The following is a 20899-nucleotide window of genomic DNA, read 5'->3' as shown; positions in this document are numbered from 1 at the left end:
TTCCAGTGTCACCACTTATTATGGGATCCAAGGGGTGACATCAGAAAAATTAAACTCTGGACATTTGGGCATACTGCATCCAAGCATACACTAGCAATGTAGTGACCTGACCTTTGAAAGAGGACAATTCATGTGCACATATCTCATGCCTGTCTGCCTTCCATACACTTAGCAAGATGATGATTGCTCCCAGCTATGTTGATATACTTCTATCCACTTGACTGGCTGTGGATAGGAGGCAAACGATCTATCTGGTAAGAGGTGATCTTCTTTGTAGATGTCTCACTTAATCAGAGTAAGATACGGGTAATCATAAGCAGATATGCTACTCTATCTAGTCCTACTACTACCGTCACTGCTTTCACTTGCTTTATATAAAAGGTCAGTACAAATACCGCTATAAAATGGCCAAGGGAGTGAGTCTCTCTGTAAGTTACTTGTGGCAATGCACAGTAGGAAATCCTATCTGACAAATATATTGCATATCTTCATAGATAATCTATAACTATAACGTTGGTTTAATTTCTCTCAGGAAAATGAATATTTTCCACTACATACTAGAGTAAGCTATATGAAATTACCAATATGCAAGCTTTTTTTTTTTGAAGATTATTTATCGTGAGAGAGAGAGTGTGTGCATGTGCAAGCAAGGCGGGGGCAGAGGGAAAGAACCTTCAAGCAGACTCCCTGCCGAGTGCAGAGCCTGACACAGGGCTCTATCCCACCACCCATGAGACCATGACCTGAGCCAAAACCTAGGGTTGGATGCTTAACGAACTGAACCACCCAGCACCCTTATGCAAATATTTTTGATCCGTAACAATACTGATTTCTTATGGTTCAACCTAATATATCCTATAACCTAATATAGAATTTAGGGGAAAAATTGTTTTCTCCATTTTTGTTTCAGATTTATGTTATTGAAAACAGAACTTTCTCCGTGGTGGCCTACGTCCATGCCTGAATAAAAATGTCTAATATAGCAGAACTACTATAGCATTTTCTATCGATGCTAGTGGTTTTCCAAGGTGTGATGCAAGTCCCATTCAGAGGATAAGGTGGTACACAGATGAACATGAGAGCTATTAGGAAATATGTAGCTAGCATTACAAACTAACATGCTTTAATGGATAATACTACTTAAAAAAAAAAAAAACATTTAGTTAAGTTTTAAAAAGTGACTCAATGACCACTTCTCAGCCTTTTGGCTAAGACCAAGCATAAAAACTGACTCAATGAAAAAAAAACTAAGTAGATAGAAATGCAGATGGTATTCAACACACATGGATGACAAACGTATGAGAAGTAATAGTCTATATGACCACAACTTTCCATGTATTACTGTATACTGCTTATAGTCCCAAGTTTCTTCAGGGAAGACAAAAGAGCTTGTATCTGAATGTACTATATAATGCTGTCATTTTTTTAATGAAAACCAGACAAATATTAGCAATTTCATATGGTCCCATCTTAATGGGTCTCTGTGACCACACAGCATTCAATTTCTAAAAAGTATTAAGTAAAACTTAAATTTTAGTTGAATGATGGATTCAATACAAAGACTTTGAGTTTTTCTATGTCTCGGTATAAATATAAAATATATCTATCAACAAGTTTAAGAAAACTTGCCTATAAACAAATGGCAGCTAAAAAGTCAGGATAGAAGTCAACGTGCTTAACTCATATTTAACTATTAAAAATACATGGATTCTTTTTACACAACACTCTTCCCTGATAGCAACACAAAAATAAAGGATTATCCCTCTTAGGAAATCACACCTTTGTTGACCTACATCCAAATTGGATCAAGATCAAGGATAAATTTATTTTTCTGTTTCCTCTAAAGAAATGGAGTCTAATGACTTAAAGAAAAAAACCCCTCAGCCTAATACGTCCTTCCTTCTAGAATAACATAATTAGTAGCAAACTATGAAAATCCAACAAACACCCTAGAGGACTAAATCAAGCATATTTTCACATACCACCCCACCCCTGCAAATTTTACTCACTTTAGGCATGAAGCACAAAACAATGCAATGGTGTAAAAAAATTTTACTTTAACTGCTAACTTTAAAAATTACCTTTGTAAATTTCATCAGTACTCAAATATCCCAACCTTTCTTAGCAGATCTCTCATTAGTTCCTTGTAAAAGTAATAAAAAGAGTATGCATTAGTAATCTCCTCAACAAGCAATTAGAAATCTATAACTATTTGGACATTATTTGTCCTTTGGTGACCAGGGTTAGGGATGCCGGGCAGAGGGAATGTTGAAGGATGGCCAAAGTCAGTAACAGATCAATAGGTTCTAACACACATTTCACTATCATATGGTTTCTACACTCAGTCATACCCATCTACTGAAGAATCTCAAGCTATGAAACCAGGGACATGGAGAACTTACGAAAAGACACCCTGACTTAGAAATTTATGTAGGCCAACCATGTAGAAATACATTGTATAAACAGACATAAATGTTGTTGTGATTTCTGTATACACAAATGATGGTATAGTTTAGAAAACATTGCAAATTTCACTTTAATTACAAAGGAGTCATACTTGCATTTTTATGCCTTTGAGAACATTCCATTTCAAATCTAATGTCTGAATTTATTAGCCAGGGCTAGTGCAATAAAACTCAAAAAGCTCAAAATAATTACAGTTGCCAGATAAAGCACAAGATTCCTAGTTAAATTGGACTCTCAGATAAATAACAAATAATTTTTTAATATAAATAGGTCCAGAATATTGCATGGAGGCACTTATACGAAAATATTATTCATAATCTATCTGAATTCTAAATGTAACTGGGTACCTACCTGGCTACTTCCTAAATCTGGCAATCCTAAAAACAATGCATGTGGGGAAAAGGAAAACAGAAGTCTTTTCACCGAACAATCCAAAGAACAAAGAGCCTTCCTTGGTCAGTGGAGGTGGTCAAAGAGTTAGAAGTTTTGATTGCTCCCAAAGCTAACGAGGGTCTTGAAAGTTTCTTCCGACAGGTTCCCACTGACTTCCCCATGTCTAGAAATAGTTGGCTATCTTGTCTCTTCCCATGTGTTTTCCTTTGGTGTTGGCTGTAGATTTCACTGGTTCTTTCTCACATGTAGAAAATCACAAGTTTGCTTTCATCACTTAGTTTTAAAATAATATACAGATTTATATATTATCTTGAAGCCAATGAAGACCAACGTTAAAAAGTACTACAGCCAAACAAAGTAATCAGTTATAAGTTTAGAAGATAATATACTTTTGCTAATTACTCACAGCTTGGTGCCCATTTTTTCACGGCAGCCAACAACTGCATGTTTTTAATCTCCATAATAACAATAATGGCATACATCATTAACTCTCTTTTATTCTTTTTTAATTTTTTATAATACCAATAACAAAGATCATTAACCTCTGTTCTGTTTAACATCTAATCAGCCATTTTAGTTAAATAAATATGATAGAAAACATTAAATATCACTTTGCTAAGCTACACTGGCTCTCAGGAGGGGAATTCTTCCTAATGCATTATATTAACATCAGTTTATTCCACAAGTGTCAAACCATGAATGGTAACAAGGAAAGAGATAAAGGATAATTTATGGCTTTAATCAAATTAGTTTAAAACTATCTTTTTCAAAGTTGTTTTAAATCTTATTTGTATAATTGCATTGTGTTTATGAAGTTATTTTCTGAAGCTATTTATAGGACAGAGCTGCCCCATTACTGAGATATTGTCAGACAATTGCATGGGAGGAAACCAAGACAGTGAGAGCCAACACATTTTTGAAGGGAATTTCTGAGAGTAAGTGCTCTCTGAAGCATGGAAACCTGTGCGGTATTGTTGGTCTTGGTCAGAGTTACTTTAAATCAAGATTCTTACTAGGGGCAATATAACCACTTGCCATAGAATTTCTATGAGCTTACTGCCTGAATCAGCATTTCACGTAATCAGTGACATCAAAAGAACTAAAATGGTAAACAAGACTCGTACCTAAAATATTCAGCAAAGCCTTCTCCAAAATTGTAACTAAATGGGCATTTCTCTACACACTGGTGCTTATCAGCTCCTTTATGAGAATGAGCCTGTAACTCAGGCAGTCCCATGCTGCTCCATCTACCTGCCTTGTCATGCTTGTTCTAGGATCAGTGTAAAAAAGACAGATCAGAAGCACAGATAAGGAGAAAACAGCAGGGTGGAGGGGTGATATGATTAAAATTTTAAATACAATACATATTCTTGAAAGAGAGACAGAGGCTTTTAGGGCAAATTAATATTATATCTTAATAAATCATAGTTCTTGTAAAATGCCTCTATGCCTCCCCTCAATTTCTATGCCCAGGATAACAGATTAGCAAATTTTTTTGAAAAGTAAACAAAGATATTATGCCACGCTGATTTCTCCGCTAGGGGGAAAATGTGCTATCCTCTCCCAACATATATTTTAGCATCCTGTCTAATTTCCTATCATATGCACATCCCAGAAAATACTGTAGGTGGTTTTTATCAAGCACATTATATTATATATTTCTCAAACACTCATGATCCAAGGTCCATCCATGATACTTCTGTCCAACGCATCTCTCAGTCAGAGAGAGGAGAGTAACTAAGGAAGAAAAGAAAGGAGCTTCTCTTGGGGCAGAAAGAGGAAGGTAGAGCGGGCTACATCCCATCTGGCTATGATATTTCACTTACATCATGGTCTGTGCATATAAATACGAAGAGTCATATGGCTTTACCCACCCTCCATGCTTTGACTTAGCATGAGTTAACCGTCTTTTTTTTTTTTTTTAAGATATTATTTATTTATTTATTCGACAGAGATAGAGACAACCAGCGAGAGAGGGAACACAGGCAGGAGGAGTGGGAGAGGAAGAAGCAGGCTACCCGCCGTGGACAAGCCTGATGCAGGACTCGATCCCAGAACGCCGGGATCACGCCCTGAGCCGAAGGCAGACGCTTAACAACTGAGCCACCCAGATGCCCCTAAACCGTCTTTCTAAACAGAGTACTGTGTTTGGGTTTGGGAGGCCACAGGCACAATATAGAAAACACAGGAGTCAGAAATTAGATTCGAAAATGGTTTGGACAGAAACATGGCCTAGGAGGAGAAGCATAAAGATATTGGGGTTAGTTCCTCCCCAGAAGAATAAGCTAAAAGAGAACCTAACAATGATTTGACTTGCGTTCCTTTGCCTGAGTACATTTAAGCCTCTGGTATTGTTTTCCAAAGAGAAACGAACATGACTTAATTAGAGAAGAGACAGACGTCTCTTTGATTTATGATTCCTTGGCCAATTCCCAGCGCCCATCCCCCAGCCAGCATCAGTGTCTCAGTTTCCCTCCCCACGAGATGCATCGGAGAGGTGGCCTGGGGAATAAGATCCCCACTGGACAGGACAGTATACGGAGGCAGGACTCAGGAACACCAGGCTGCTGCAGATACCGACGCGGTTTAGTCTTCTCCTTAGCGGACTCCATGTACTGCTTCCTTAATGTCAGTAACGGAATGTCTCCTATTCTTCCTGAACCTGTCCTCTCCACTGAAAATTATACTCTCTGTTATATGCCTTCCATCCCTACTGTCCTATACTCATTCAGTGTTCCTCTACTTTATGCACATTTTTTAAGACTGGTGGTAGATTTTTTGAATGGTCTTTGATTAGATACTCAGTAAATGCAGGTATTTTATCTTAACTAGCCATGGACCTAAATATTGACAAAACTGAGAGTGGAAAGAAAAAAACACACAAAAGCTTGGAATTTGCTGTACAATGATGTCCACAAAAAAAGAGTCTTTTGGAGTTTTCCTACGCCTTCTTTTAGCTAAAAATCCTGGTTCCCTAGCTCCCAGTGCAAAACACTGCTGATTTAAGACAGTAAATGAGCTATAGTGTCACACAAGATTTGTGGACATTTCACACTGTCTCTCAAATAATTTATCGCTAGTATACAGTTCAAGGGAAAAAAATGATTAAAATTTAGATTCACCATAAATTAAAAAGTGATTGCTTTGGTTGTAGCACATTAGAATATCAGAACACAGTGACTATTTATATTTTAAAATATGAAGCATCAATGCCAAGCAATATCTTTACATAACTCTTCGGTTTGATAGGATGGGCTTTGGTCTAAGACAGAATACATTGTAAGTAAAAAATATCACTATGGGGATATATATTTATATGATAAAATATTAGATACATATATCACAATAAGTGTTTTGAATGGACAAACTTATAAATATATTTTTACTTCTGATTCAAAGAAAAGTATTATTGCTATACTGGTACTATAATGGTGGGTTCTAACAACTATTTAGCAATAATAAAAATGCACAGTTTTAAGATTGGTATTATCAACTATGCCCCTGATATCCAGTATTTTGATTTCAAAAAAATTGAAATCTGTTCTCATCCCAAACAAAATGTTACGTACTGTGGTCAAAACTACAAGGTGAGAACTGACAAATTTATCATAAATTTCTAGGCTGTCTTGAATCTTCCACCATTAGTCACGACTCAACTCATAAACCACATCTTCAAACTTTTTCAGGACCCTGCTCTGAGACTACTCTTTTTCTTGAAGTATAACCTAAATTCTTCCATAGGGAAGTTAAACCTTTTCCTTAATAAAGATCATTTAAAAGAACACAAATAGGTTTTACTCAGGGTGCCTGGGGGGCTCAGTCTGTTGAGTGTCTGACTCTTGCTTTCGGTTCTGGTCATGATCTTGGGGTCGTTGGATCGAGCCCCAAATCGGGCCCTCACTTAGTATAGAGTCTGCGTGAGATTCTCTCTCTCCCCCTGCCTCTGCTCCTTCCACTGGTGCTCTCTTTTCACTCGCTCTCTAAAATAAATAAATCTTAAAAAAAAAAAAAAGTAGGCTTATTCTCCTATACTTTTAGAAAAACCCATATGAATTTTCTGTTTTTACAGGTCAAAAAACTGGTCAAATATTAGCAATGTCATATAGTTCAACCTAATGTTATTCTAGACAGGTTTAATGTTCCTTATAAAAGTCATTTGTGAGACAAATATGTTGAAGTCAAGTTTTCCTGGTTCCTTCATTAAGTTTAAAATAGAAAATGCTACTCTTTCAATAGCAGATGAAAGACAAAAATCCGATATTAAGCTTTTTTCGAACCACAGAGTTGTGTATTCGATGCCACAAATTTTCCGAGACAATATTTGATACCGAAACTCAATGTTTTACTGAACACATTCTTCTGGAAGCAGTTATAAGAATCTAAAAAGATTTACAAAACTGAAAATAATACCACTATTCTATTTTTTTTCTTTTTTTGCTTTTGGAAAATATTATCTATTTTGGAATGGAGAGTTTTGCTTTGAAAAATGTTTTTTATGTTAACTACCATGGGTATGCTGTTATTTTTAAATGAATTAATGAATAAATAATTTTTAACCCCAGTTTTAATATCTAATATAGTAAATATCAATGGCTATAACCCACAAAAGTCAAAGCTCTGTGGAGTTTTCAATAATTTTTAAGAGTGTAAAATGTCTCTGGGGCCAAAAAGTTTGAGAACCACTGGATTAATTAAAAAGATAAATCAGAAAAAGAGAAGGGAAACGATAGACACAAGACGCTTTATAAATCATACTATTTATTTGGTCCTGAGGGAACCTAGCCTAGACCTGCTTCTAATAAGGGAGTATCTGACTGGCAGAATATCTGAGGACCTCATCTCATTACTCACCTGGGGTGGGGTGAGGAGGGGAGTCTGGGGTGAACACAGAGATTTCCATAGGCATATGCGTCTGATGCCGTGTAATTTTTTACTACTCACAGGTGCTACAGAGAAAGCTCTGGGCAAGAACAATGCTAGAGATTAACACAACACGGCAACAGGTACTCTCCTGCATGACTCATTGATTTTAGATATAATTTCAAGGGTCATCAGGCTTTTTTTTTTCCTTATCATAACAATCTTGAGAGATTAAGAAAAACAGAGGTGTTTTACTCTCAGCTTACAGATAGGGAAACAAAGACGGTTTCAGGGTTTCACCCTAAGGCATGCGGATGGTGTTGGGGCAGGCTGTGGAATTTAAGGAACCTGCTTTCAAGCACGTGCCTTTATCTACTAGGTCTGCGTCTGTACAACTGCTTTTTTAGCACTAGAAATTTTTTTTTAAGTGAACCCTTACCCAGAAGCCCGTGATAGAGCGCAAGAAAGAGAGCTGCTGCAGGTGAAGGGGGAACCGCCACCTAGACTCCCACCCACCCATTTCGTTTCCCTTTTGCCAGTTCTTTCCCTCTGCTTTCCCTGTCCCTGTCCTTCTCCCCGTCTCAGGACACCAGGCTACCCAAGACCTTCTATTGTTCATTTTTCCCTTTATGCCAAGATCCTGTCTCCATCACCCTGCCTTCCTAGCCATCTACTTAAAGACATTTACCTCATTTCTCCAAATATGCACGTATTCTCATAAAATATGAAGCAGTGGGGTTTGTGCTTATGTGTTTAAATCACACGAATAGTGTCATGCTACGAGCCATGTTCTGTTTCTTACTTTTGTCTTATTAATGCTATTCTTAAAAATCGAACCAGACTTTTAGTTTTTAGTTCTATATCTGTCTGGTTCCTTTTTATGCATCTATGGTTCTATAATATATATTAACATGCCGTATATTTTTATCTATTTTATTGATTAACCTAACACTCCATCTAAAAAAACAAAAACAAAAACAAAAAACCTCGTCTGGGGTTGTTGGGTGTACACAGACATAATCTTACTGGATGCTGCCCAGCGGCCCTGCAGAACAGCCCTCCCACCACAGGTCAATAGGGTTCCTCACTGTTCACGCAAACTTGCCTTCTTCTCCTAATATTCCACACGCTGTTCAGTGATAGGTGTCATCTCATTATTGTCCTAATTAACATTTCTCTGATAACTATTGATGTTGAGCATTTCTTCACACATCTGTCAGATTTTGAGTTTTCTTGCCTGTGAAATTGTGTATAACTTCTGTACATTTTCTTACTGGATTGTATGTCTTTTTCCTGGGGATTTCCAGCTTCCTTTTCTACTGTAAATATGAATTCCTTGTAAGTTTTAGATGTTTCAAATATCTTGGCCCAGTGTGTGGACTTTGTTTATTGTATCTTTCATTCAGTAGGAATCTCTTCATTTTGATATTGTCACATTTCTCTCTCTCTCTCTTTTTTTTTTTAACTTTTCGATTCTTATTTTTGAATCTTGTGTGAGAAATTATTTTTGTTAGTCTGTAGGTCCCAAAGATATCCTCCTAGATTTTATGCTTTGTTTTATGGCTTGACCATTCACATTTACATCTTTAATTTACTTGGCATCCACCTATCTATATGGTGTAAGGTAGGAATCCAGCTTTAATTTTCTGCATTTAATGAGCTAATTTCCTGAACACCAGCTGTCTACCCTTTCTTTGTGGGGCCTCATTTATCATGTATCATATATTTTAAACCAATCCATGTTTCTATGTTTAATTAGCAAATTTTATCCATTTACTGTGACATTAGAACATTTCTTCTCCGTTATTTCATATTTTTGTCATGTTTATTTTTTATTATTTTGGAGGTTTCCTTTTTATTTTCTGTCTCCTTTATATCAGCTACTACAAAATTTCTTCCTAGCCTTGAAATCTTGCATTCCCTTTCTATTCTGGTCATTGGTCATCCTATCATGTTTATGTTTTTCTAATAATTTCTCAGATGTATCTATATCCTTACCTCCTCCCCGTAAAATAAGACATACACTGGTCTCCTTCCTCCCCACTTTAAAATGGCACGCCTAGATTTTTAATTCTATATTGCTCAGACATTATCTTTGTTTGCTTTCTTTGTCATGCCTTTTTAAAGATAAAACTAGCAGTTAGTAAGCTATTCATTCATACTCTTCCTTTCCACTTAATCTTGTTGCTGCCTCCTGTATTTATTTCTCTTATTGGAGTACAAAGAACATCTTTGTGTGATATACCTTCAGATTTCTTGTATGCATGAGAATATATTTATTATACCTTTACATTTAAATGAGAGTTTAACTGGATTTTTTTAATGTAGTTTTAAGAATTATTTGACTTCAACATTTTAAAATAAGGACTCCTTTGTCTTTGTGTCCCTTTATTTAGCTCTTTCTATTACTTGCCACCGAAAGCCTAACTGACCTACAGTGACAGGAGGAAACAAAGGGCAGGGAAGCCTGGGTGGAAGGGCACAGCACACAGGGAGTAAGGCGCACAGACTCCAGAAACACAGACACATGGATTTGAGTTGAACATGACAGAGCATTACCAGAAGAGAATAAAAGAAAAAAAATCCACAAAATAGGGTAGTGACCCAGGTTTGTTAACACAGGAAAAATAAATCCCCCAGTTTCTCAATATGTTATGATAATCCATGAATCGCTTCACTACGTTCATGAGTCGCATCCAAGAATCCACTTAAATTTCAGGAGCTGATGGCCAGATCCTAGTGTTTCACAGGACTTCCTATACCTAGCGATTTTATGGCAAAAAAGAAACTGAAAAAATATATATACAGAAGTTAAGGAAGGTTTCACCATGGCTTCATTATTTAGTCAATAAATAAGAATTCTGATGTTTCGTTGCATGGCACAAAAATGTCGATACCAGCTTTTCACAGAAGATCATACCATTATCATTTTCAGATGTTTGCATTTGATTCAATGCTGTCCGATATTACCACGACACCTCCTGGTTTGTTTTTGCTTGCATTTGCCTGTTACATCTTTGCTTATCCTCTTCTTTTCAACCTTAGTCTCTTAGATATAGATGTGTCTTTTATATGTCAACATGTCAAGAACCATGTTAGAATCTGTGAACACAGGGATGAACACACTAGACACATGTCCGCCCTCACGGACCCTACATTCTCCAGAGACAGCAGACATGAAAGCAGGCACCACTCCACACCCAGAAACCAGCACACTGTGTGGCACATGAGAAGGGAGGAATAAATACACATTGACCACATGAACTTATTTTTTAAAAATCAATTACTAAGGAGTTGAAACTTCCATCCACACAAAAACATGCACGCGGATGTTTGTAGCTGCTTTATTCTTAACTACCAAAACTCAGAAGCAACCCATATGTCTTCAGGAACAGAGTACATGAAATAAACTGTGGTATATCAAGACAACGGAATATTATTCAGCACTAAGAAGAAATGAGCTACCGAGCCATGAAAAAACATGGAGTAAAATTAATGCATATTACTAAGTGAAGGAAATCAATCCGAAGAGCCTGCATATTGTATCATTTCAACTATATGATATCCTGGAAAAGACAAAACTGGGAAGACAGTGAAAAGATCAGTGGTTGGGGATGGGCCAGCAGGTGGAAGGGATGAACAGGCAAAGCACAGAGGATTTTGGGGTCTGTGAAAATACCGCTCTAGATGATACTGTGATGGTGGACACAAGGCATCACACGTGTGTCCAAACCCATAGGATGTACAGCATCAAGAGTGGACCAAAATTAACCTGTGAACTTTGGGAGCTAATGATGGGTCCGTGTAGGTTCACTGACTGTCACAAAGCTATCACTCTGGTGGGATATTGATAGTGGAAGGGCTTGTGCATGTGTACGGACAGGGAGTTTATGAAAAATCTCTGTACCTTCCTGTCTGTTTTGTTGTAAACCAAAAACTGTTCTAAAAAAGTGAAGTCTTAATAAAACAAGCAAGCAAACAAAAATTAGCTAATCAGGATCTTGCTAAATTCTTTAAGGGGAATTACACAAAGCTAAAGGAATATTTAAAAGAGAGATCTAACCTAGGGATGAGAATATTCCCCTAATAAGTGGCTCTTGCTCAAGGATGCCAGACAATTAATCAAGAAAAGAATATTCCAGAAAAAGGAAACAGAATTTTTTTCTATTTTAATTTGGCTATATTTTCTAGTTTGGTATAGAGAGTAACATTCATAAAGCACGTAAATACATAAGGCAGAACAAGTGCTATAAATAACAATTTCTGGCTATGAGGAAGGCCTATAATAAGCAAAATGAGGCAAGGGTAGGCAATTAGGAAGTGCCTTTAATGGATTGATTGTATAAACATAAAATGAATAAATAGAGGTTTATAAACAAAGTAGATGATCTTTTCATCATCTCTAAAATGAGATTTCTACTTTTTGAGCTGCTATGAAAATTAGAGAATGATTAAACTGCATTAAATCCAGTTTCAAACAAGGCAATAATCACATTAAAAAAATAAAGAACTTAGTACAGCGCCTACCATACACTAGGCATTCAATAAAAGATTGTTGTTGTTTTGTTGTTATTATAAGTAGATACGTTAAAATGTAGTTTCTTCTATAAAATGTGGTAATATCTATCTATAAGATTCTTTGGAGAACTAAATTTTAAAGTGTGTGCAAAGCATATATTTCTGTGTTTAGAATTTAGTGGGCATCAAAAGGTTCACATTTCATAGATAAAAGTACATAAATAGATTTTAGATAGGTCTATAGATAGTCTCAGATATCGGTAGCAGAAGGAAATTTAATGGGATGGGGAGACAAGTTGACATGCATTTGAGAATGTAAGGTGTTTCTGGCAAAGCTTCCAGAACAAACAAGAGCCATCAAAATGAGAAGAAAGAGAATGAGCAAGTAAAGGGGAACTATAGTGTTCACAGGAAGGACTCCCCAGAAACAGAGATGCTGTCACCCTAACAGAGACACAGGGCTTCTCAGAGCTTAAAAATTGAAAACCAAGGGATTTCATAATTTGATACTGAAGCCAGGGAATTAACAGAAATAGGTAAAATTTAGTTACCTATATTATTATCCCCGGACTAAAAAAGATATCAAGTTCATGAAGAGAGTAAACTCTCCACTTAGTACAGCAGCTGAAAACTCTGATTGTGTCTCCAATCTCAATTCACGAGAACACTTCTGGGTGTCATGTATTGGACATTTTACCCTCGAAAAATGAGGCAAACTCTCCATACCTTTTAAGGTTGGCCATTAGTATCAAGATGAATGAGGGTTTTTACAGCTCAAAAATTAGGACTTTCAAGGTTTATAAAGGTAAAGTATAAGAGACATCAAAGAGGAGAAAAATGAAGAAATAATTAAGCTGCTGGCCTGAATGTCTTCTTAGTATTTCTTATGAGGATAAAGAGAGTAGAGGAAAAACCAGGAGGAATAATCTGTTACTGAGGCCTCTTGATAGATTTACTGGTGGGAGCTTGGATTAAAGGAAGAAGTGGTATGTCTCAATAGAAGAGGCGGTAAACCCTTCAACTAAATGTTCCTATAATCAGTTCTTATTGAAAAGGTAAATCAGATGGGCTTCCTGAAGTAAGCAATAAATACCGTCAAGTGCACAAACATCACGGAATTATGAATAAAAATCTGAGTAGGAGTATCTATTTTTATTGCAATGTCTCTATGGGAGAACGCAAGAGATAAAGCAAAACTGGTTGGATACCATAAGCCTGTTAAAAGGATTGCTTAGGGTTTGCTGCACACATGCACTGAGGAAATAAAATGCTTCTTGGATTTTATTGGTTCAATCTATCCAGGATCATAAGTATATAATCAGGTATGTTTCAGGATATTACATTTTAAAATAGCATCCTTATTTCATTTGCCTAATCCCTGATTGCCCTCCAAATCAATTATCTGCACCTGACTTGGGCAATAAATGACCTCACGTTTTCTTCCTGTATTCTGTAAACAAGATAACAAAGGAAACAACTTGGAACCATCAATTAAATACTAACTAAACATTTCAAAAGTAAAGAGGTTTGTTTAATGCGAACACCATCCTTCCCCGGAAGCAGCATATATTCAAAAAAGCAAGAGTATATCCAAATTCAAAATAAGTTCTATGAGAGTAGCTTGCTAAGGTAATTATCAAGATGGCTCAGGGATAAATCCCACTTTCAGAAATATATTCAAATGTAAAGACATTCTCACCCTAAATCAGGTGCGGCATTGTCCCAATTTTCCATTTTACCCCAAGCACCAGAAACCTGGTAAGAAATGGATTATAAAATGAATTAAAAAAGTGAATAAAAGTATATGTGTACGTTTGATAGCTTATAATATATAAAGAGGGCTGCCTGAACTTGATCACAGGGTGCAGTTAAAGAGGAAAAAAAATTGTCATAAATCCCCAGTGTGTTTACTTATGTTGAGTTTTAATAATATTACTTACATTTTCCCGATGCAAAAAATTCTACATATTAAACAAACATTTGCAGGCATGTCTGCTATATATTAGGGACTGTAACATTAGATATAAAAAAGAAAAAGGTAAAATTCAGTTTCTACTGTCAAAAAAAAAAGAAAACCACAGGCCCAGAATGGCCTCACGTAAGCCAAGTCACCAAATCTGGACTTAATACCCAAGCTACTTTCAATTTCAACCTTCCCTACCAGTCTTAACTGGTCAGTCAGGAATTTTCTGCTCAGCTCCAATGAGGTAATCTGTTACATGGGCCTCCTCTATCCCCCAAAGGAAGATGAGGTCATCTGTTATTAAGAACCCCTATCCTTTTCTCTCTTTTGCTAATAACTTCCTTGCCTCACCTTCCTTCTCGTAAAAACCTTGCATTTTGTGCAACTCCCTTCAGCTTTCCTCTACTTGCTAGATGGGATGCTGCCTGAATCACAAGTCACTTAATAGAGCCAATCAGATCTTCAAATTTACTTGACTGAATTTTGTTTTTTAAAATTACCCTTGACAAATAGATCAGTAAGGAATTACATTCAGCTACCAATAACACAGATGTATCTGAAGCAAGTGAGGGCCCAAAGGTGGTATAGTGGTTTCTGAAGTTACCAGGGACTCTGGTTTCTTTGATCTTTTCCCTTTACTATCCTTAATCCTCAAGATCGCAATCTAGATGTTGGATCTCTAGCAAGAAGGAAATATTGGCAACAAGACCATCCCCTTCCCTATTTAAGGAACTGTCCTCTCTACCCCCTACAACAACTACCATTTGAAACGGCCCACACCTAGCTCCAAGGAAACCTGAGAATCTTTTTATTAAAAAGAGGAGAATGGATATTGGGTAGGCAATGAAAAGTCTCTGCCATAACTAACAAAAACATCATTAACAATATGACATGCTGAGTACGTTAGTGCGGGCTTTTCAGCGGCAAGTTTTATGAGAAGTTGGGTGAGTGCAGGAATCCTTGGTAGAAAAATTAACATACATCCTGAAGTGATCGAGGAGCCAGTTATACTTAGGGAATGTAAAGAATGTTAGTTAGTGTGGTTGAAGAGTTAGAACGCTTGGGAAAGTGGTAGATGAGGCAAAGCCCAGTCATCCTTTTACAGACAAAATAGCACCAAGGTTAAATCTCAGACTCCGGTGTCAAAATGCCTGCATGACCTTGAGAAATGCCTGTGTGACCTTGAGAAATGAGTGAACTGCTTTGTGCCTCATATGTGAAATGGGGATAATAACCATACCTACTCTCATTGGGTTGTTAAGAGTATTAACAGATAAAACAGGAGAAACCCATAGAAAACAGACTAAAATACAATCATTGCTCAAGTAATAGCTACTGCTAGCTGTCTGGGAATCGTCTTCACTGTCTCCGCGTAAGGAACAGCAATGTCATCAACTAGGTGATTCTGACTCAACAAAGGCTCTGGCTAATGAGATGTGTTTCTTAAGAAGATAACATTGTCTGGTGTGGTAAGATTTAAACTGTTGTCAAGGAAGTTCCCGGAACGGTTCATGTGAAACATGAGATTCTGAACTAAGTCAAGGAGATTGGCTACATTTTAGATTTTTGATAATATTGCCAAATTGCTCGTTGGAGTACCAACAATTTTAACTACCATCAAAATGGGAGTGACAGCTCGCAAAACTTAACGAGCGTGTTCGTCTTTTTCCTTGAAAGTTTGCCAATTTATTAAGTGAAATGTTGTGCTTATTTTATTATTTGAAATTCTTTTTTCACATTTTTTTCGTAAGTTTATTAGCTTTGTAGTACCAGTGTATGCTTATCAGCTTAGATCACTGTCCACTTATATATTAAAACCAGTGCCCCTCCTACTGCTTCAACGAGCACTTCATACATAAATGTCTTTGACCACTCACATGCCCTGTTAGTTTCCAAGATTAAAGGCTGCACGGGGGAAAGGTCAAAAGAGGACCTCCCCTGATTTAATTATTAATATACCAAAAAAGAGGCAGGAGACAGAAGACTTTCTGAGGAAGAATGGTATTATGGGAAAAGCCATGTAAACCCTCCTCCCAAAAGTCAATGATATTTTTAGTAAATTCTACAGAGTTCCAAAATATTTTAAAGAGTATATTTATGGAGAGAATATGAACACTTGCTAAGTCCGGCTTTGAGGTCTGTAGGGAGTAAAATCGGAATTTTCTCATAGAGAAACCAATCATAGGTTACCTTGTTAAGGTTATTCTCATGCATTTTATATAATTGATGTCATTGTAAATTGAAATATTTTCCATTATGGTTTCTAAGTGGTTATTTCTGGCATATAGGCAAGCAGTTTTATATAATTTTAATGTATTCTTAGAAATCCTGAGTTTTTCAGTTGATTGTCCTGAGTGCTAATGATGATTTTCACAATTATAATTCTTGATTATGCTAAATCAATGATGGCTATTATTTAGATAACTAAGGATCAAAAAAAGAATAGTGTTTTATCAAGAAATTCATTATTAGACCAGACTTTTAGTACTTTTATTCTCCTTGAAATATTAATGTCTTATGTCAACTTAGAATTAAAATGAGGCTTCTGAGAGCTGTAATTATTACTGTGAATGGCCACATATCTTTGTAACATTTACTCACAAACAAATATTATTAAATCTATTTAGTATACAAAATACACACCAGATTGGAAAACTGAGATAAGATACCAAGAGCCAGGGGAAGCTGAGATAAGATACCAAGAGCAGGAATTAAAAAGCTAGTTTCTCTACTCACAACACATCTGTCACCAAACATATGAGGGTTTTTTGGTCCCCTCATATTAAACCATCCTGGCACAAGTAACTCAGCACAGACCCACCGGTAAGAGCTCAGTTCCACAAGATCTCCCCTTACCTCAAAGGACAATCGCAAATCCCAAGTTATCATGTGTATTTCTGACAAGCCAGCTCTAGATTGGGCGCTTCCCCAACCCCCTCCTTGGGTTTGATAATTTGCTAGAACAGCCCACAGAATTCAGGAAAGCACTTTAATCACTACTGCTCAGTTATTATAAAGAATATAACTCCAGAACAGCCAAATGGAAGTTATGCATAGCACAGGGTATGTGCAAAGGGGCGCAGAGCTTCCATGTCCTCTCTGGGCAGGCACACCACCCTCCCAGCACCCAGTGTGCTCACCGACCCAAAAGCTCTCCAAACCTCTTTAGTTAGGGCTTTCATGGAGACTTTGTTACGTAGGCAAGATTGATCAAATTATTGGCTATTGATAATCCACTCAACCTCCAGTTCCTCTCCCCTCCCTGGAAGTGTGGATGGGGGCTGAAAGTTCCGATCCTCTAATCACATAGGTGGTTCCCCTGGCAACCAGCTCCCTATCCTTAGGGTATTTCCAAAAGTTCTTTTAAACCTAAAGTCCCGTGCAGTAGAAAGGGGCTTGTTACAAATAACAGAAGAGGCTCCTTCCACTTCTATGCTCCAAAACTGTGTCAGTTGTCCGGGACAAATGTTAAAACAAAAGATGTTCCTATTGTTCTTGTCACTTAGAAATTACAAAGATTTGGGGCGCCTGGGAGGTATAGTCAGATAAGCTTCCAACTCATGGTTTTGGCTCAGGTTGTGACCTCAGGGTTATGAGATTCAACCCCACGTCGGGCTCCATGCTCAGCACAGAGTCTGCTTAAGATTGTCTCTCCCTCTCCATCTGCCCTCCCCCCAAAATAAGTAAAAAAAAAAAAATCTTTTAAAAAAATTACAAAAATTTTAGGAGCTCTGGCCCAAGAACATGGCATGAAGACCAAAATATATGTTTCTTATTATATCACAATCTCACAGGACTAAAAATTAAAACATAATAGGTTGAACCTTATGCAATATGCATTGTTCTGGTCCAATTAAATGCCCATCCTCAGAAACAAGGAAATAAAAACTAGAAAACAGCACATTTTAACAGAAATATGATTTGGCCAAAAAGAACATGTGTACTCTGACATACTGTGATTAAAAACACTTAAATCATTTGAGGACACCTGGGTGGCTCAGTCAGTTAAATGTCTGCTTTTGGCTCAGGTCATGATCCCGGGGTCCTGGGATTGAGTCCCGAATCTGACTCCCCACTCAGTGGGGAGTCGGCTTCTTCCTCTGCCCCTCTCTCCCCTACTCATGCTCAACCTCTCTCTCTCACACAAACACACAAAAATAAATAAAATCTTTTAAAAAATAAAAATAAAAACACTTAAATCATTTGAAAGAACGGTACATACATTTTTGTTTGTTTAAAAGAACTTTTCTCATTATATATGGTTAAAAAAAATAGGTAACTAAGCAATATGTGTAATTTCAACCATGTGTTCACATGTTATCTCTACATTAGAGATTCACAACTAATGGCCTTTTCTTTTTGTTCACTTAGATTTTCCGAACTTTTGACAATAAACCTCTGTAACTTTGACCTCAGAAAAAAAATTAAGTTAAAGGAAACCTACCACAATGCCCCTTTTCAGTTTCTATAATTCCGCATTACAGGAAGAAATTTACTTTTATAAAGATTTTATTTGAGAGAGGGAGAGAGAGAGCACGAGCAGTGGGGAGGGGCAGAAGGAGGGGGAGAAGCAGACTTTTTGCTGAATAGGGAGCCTGACGCCAGGCTCAATCCCACGATCCCAGGACCTGAGCTGAAGGCAGATGCTTACCCAACTGAGCCACCCAGGCACCCTGGTATTATAGGAAGAAATTCAGATAGATTTAAGATAAAAGTAAGTTAGACCAGCTAGGTGAGAATTTCTTATCAGAGAAGCACCAGATATTTTGATAAAACATGATCATTGTTACGATTGCATAATATTTTTCAGTGAGCCTCAGATCTTGAGAAAATGGGATTCCTCATGGGAGAATTTTCATGTTCTTTTTCATCCTGGCTCAGACAGAATGTTTACCAGACTTGCTTCTTTTGCAGTTTTCTGGACAATTTACTGACAATTCAAGATGGAACCGGGAAGAATGGAGTTCAATGAAAGAAAGCAGAAAGTGTGTGTGCGTGTGTGTGTGTGTGTGTGTGTGTGTGTGTTCAAGGTATGAGTCGTCTCTTGCTTCATTTCAAATCAGTTTCTTATCTAAAATCAAATTCCTTTTGTGGTCTTTAACAATTTCTCAAATATCATGTCTCTGTGTTTTTAAATTCACGTACAGCTTAAAGATTTGTTTGAGTTTCTCCATTGTCCTAGCAGGAAAATGTGACATGACTTTATCAATACATAAAATTTTAATTTATTTTATTCATTTATTAAAATGTCTTTAAAAAGTAACTTTTCCCTTTCGATAGAGTCTCATGGACCTAAGATAAAACTTCTAACACATTCTTACTCCTGTCTCATTTTTCACTGAAATATAGGACTTCATATAACATATATCAATCCACTAAACATAGAATAGTCAAGTAAAAGAGGAAATCTCATTAATCCCATCACTCTTTCCTTTCTCTGTCCTGTTACTTTGGTTACATCCTGGACGCTGACATAAGATGCCTCCTGGCATCCATCTTGGAACGCAGGTTTGCTCTTGCCGAGATATCGGTATGTGCAGTTGTGGTGGGAAGTTATTTCATATACTGTCACTGCATTGAACCAAAAGCGACTGAGCATTCAAGTCGAATTTTGTGGAAAACAAGACCATGGCAGACTTTGAAAATGAACATCAGCCTCGCAAGTGTTAAATTAACTAAAGCAGGAGGCCGTTAGACTGAGATGGTTCTAAAACCATACAGTAGCCTTCTGGAGCAGACCAAACCAAAGCCTAACGTGCCTCAAGGTTAAGAAATCAAAACCTAAAGACAACCTGTCACAAACAGCCAATCTGGCTTCCCCAAACAAGGCACATGCCTAAACTGTAGCCACCTCAATACGTTCTCGCTTTGCTTCCGGCTCTTCTCTTCCGGAGTCTTTCCCCTAGCTGCTGTCAGCAAAGCACTCCCAGCCACCTCAGTTCGGTGCTGGCCCATTGGAATCAATTTTTGCTCCAATAAACTTAATTTTTTAACATATCTCAGTTTATCTTTTAACACAGATAAAAGTCAACTTCTACCATTCCTATTAGCTACAGCATGAGTTAACATGGCACTTTTTTGGAAGAATGACCGTAATCAAATCTTTATTTTTGTAACTGTATAAATGTGATCCAAATGTGTCCACCACTAGTTTTTCAAAAAGAAACATTCTATAAATAAGTAAACTGCATCTGCTCACTGATACATGTATGGACTCCCTCGATGTCTCATTGGGCTTAATTATAGACCATTCACAGTAATACATTTTCAGTGTAAAGTGTAACATAATGTTAAGCCATTTTAGCTTTTGCACGTACATGTTGTAGTTCTGGCTGAAAGTGCAAAAGAAAAATACTTCACGAATTCGCATTTCATCCTTACACAAAGGTCATGCTAATCTGTGTACTGATCCAAATTTAGTATACACACTGGCAAGCAAGCCCAATACGGAACTTTTAATAAAAGTGAACCTTCAAACACTTTTAAACAATGCTGCATTGTTATTTTGGGTGACTCAGTGGTCAATGTTCTCTGTCGCTACAGTACACTTCAAATATTTCTGCTCCCTTCTCTGCATAAACATTCAATTATCTGGAAAACTTTGACTAATTAAATTGCTGGAGAGAATGCTTTGGCTCACGCACTTCGGATAAGTCCTGCATATCAAGGGCCCATAGCTGACATTTCTAAGCCACACAT

General features: G+C 37.1%; 1 pseudogene; it reads right to left on the bottom strand.

Annotated features, from left to right (window-relative positions):
• Positions 1 to 20540: 20540 nt before the first annotated feature.
• Positions 20541 to 20641, bottom strand: LOC117802496 (annotated as a pseudogene).
• Between the last annotated feature and the right edge of the window lie 258 nt (positions 20642 to 20899).

Source organism: Ailuropoda melanoleuca, chromosome 5, assembly GCF_002007445.2.
Source record: "Ailuropoda melanoleuca isolate Jingjing chromosome 5, ASM200744v2, whole genome shotgun sequence".
In the NCBI taxonomy this organism is placed as follows: Eukaryota; Metazoa; Chordata; class Mammalia; order Carnivora; family Ursidae; genus Ailuropoda; species Ailuropoda melanoleuca.
This window is presented reverse-complemented; position numbering and strand designations above follow the sequence as displayed.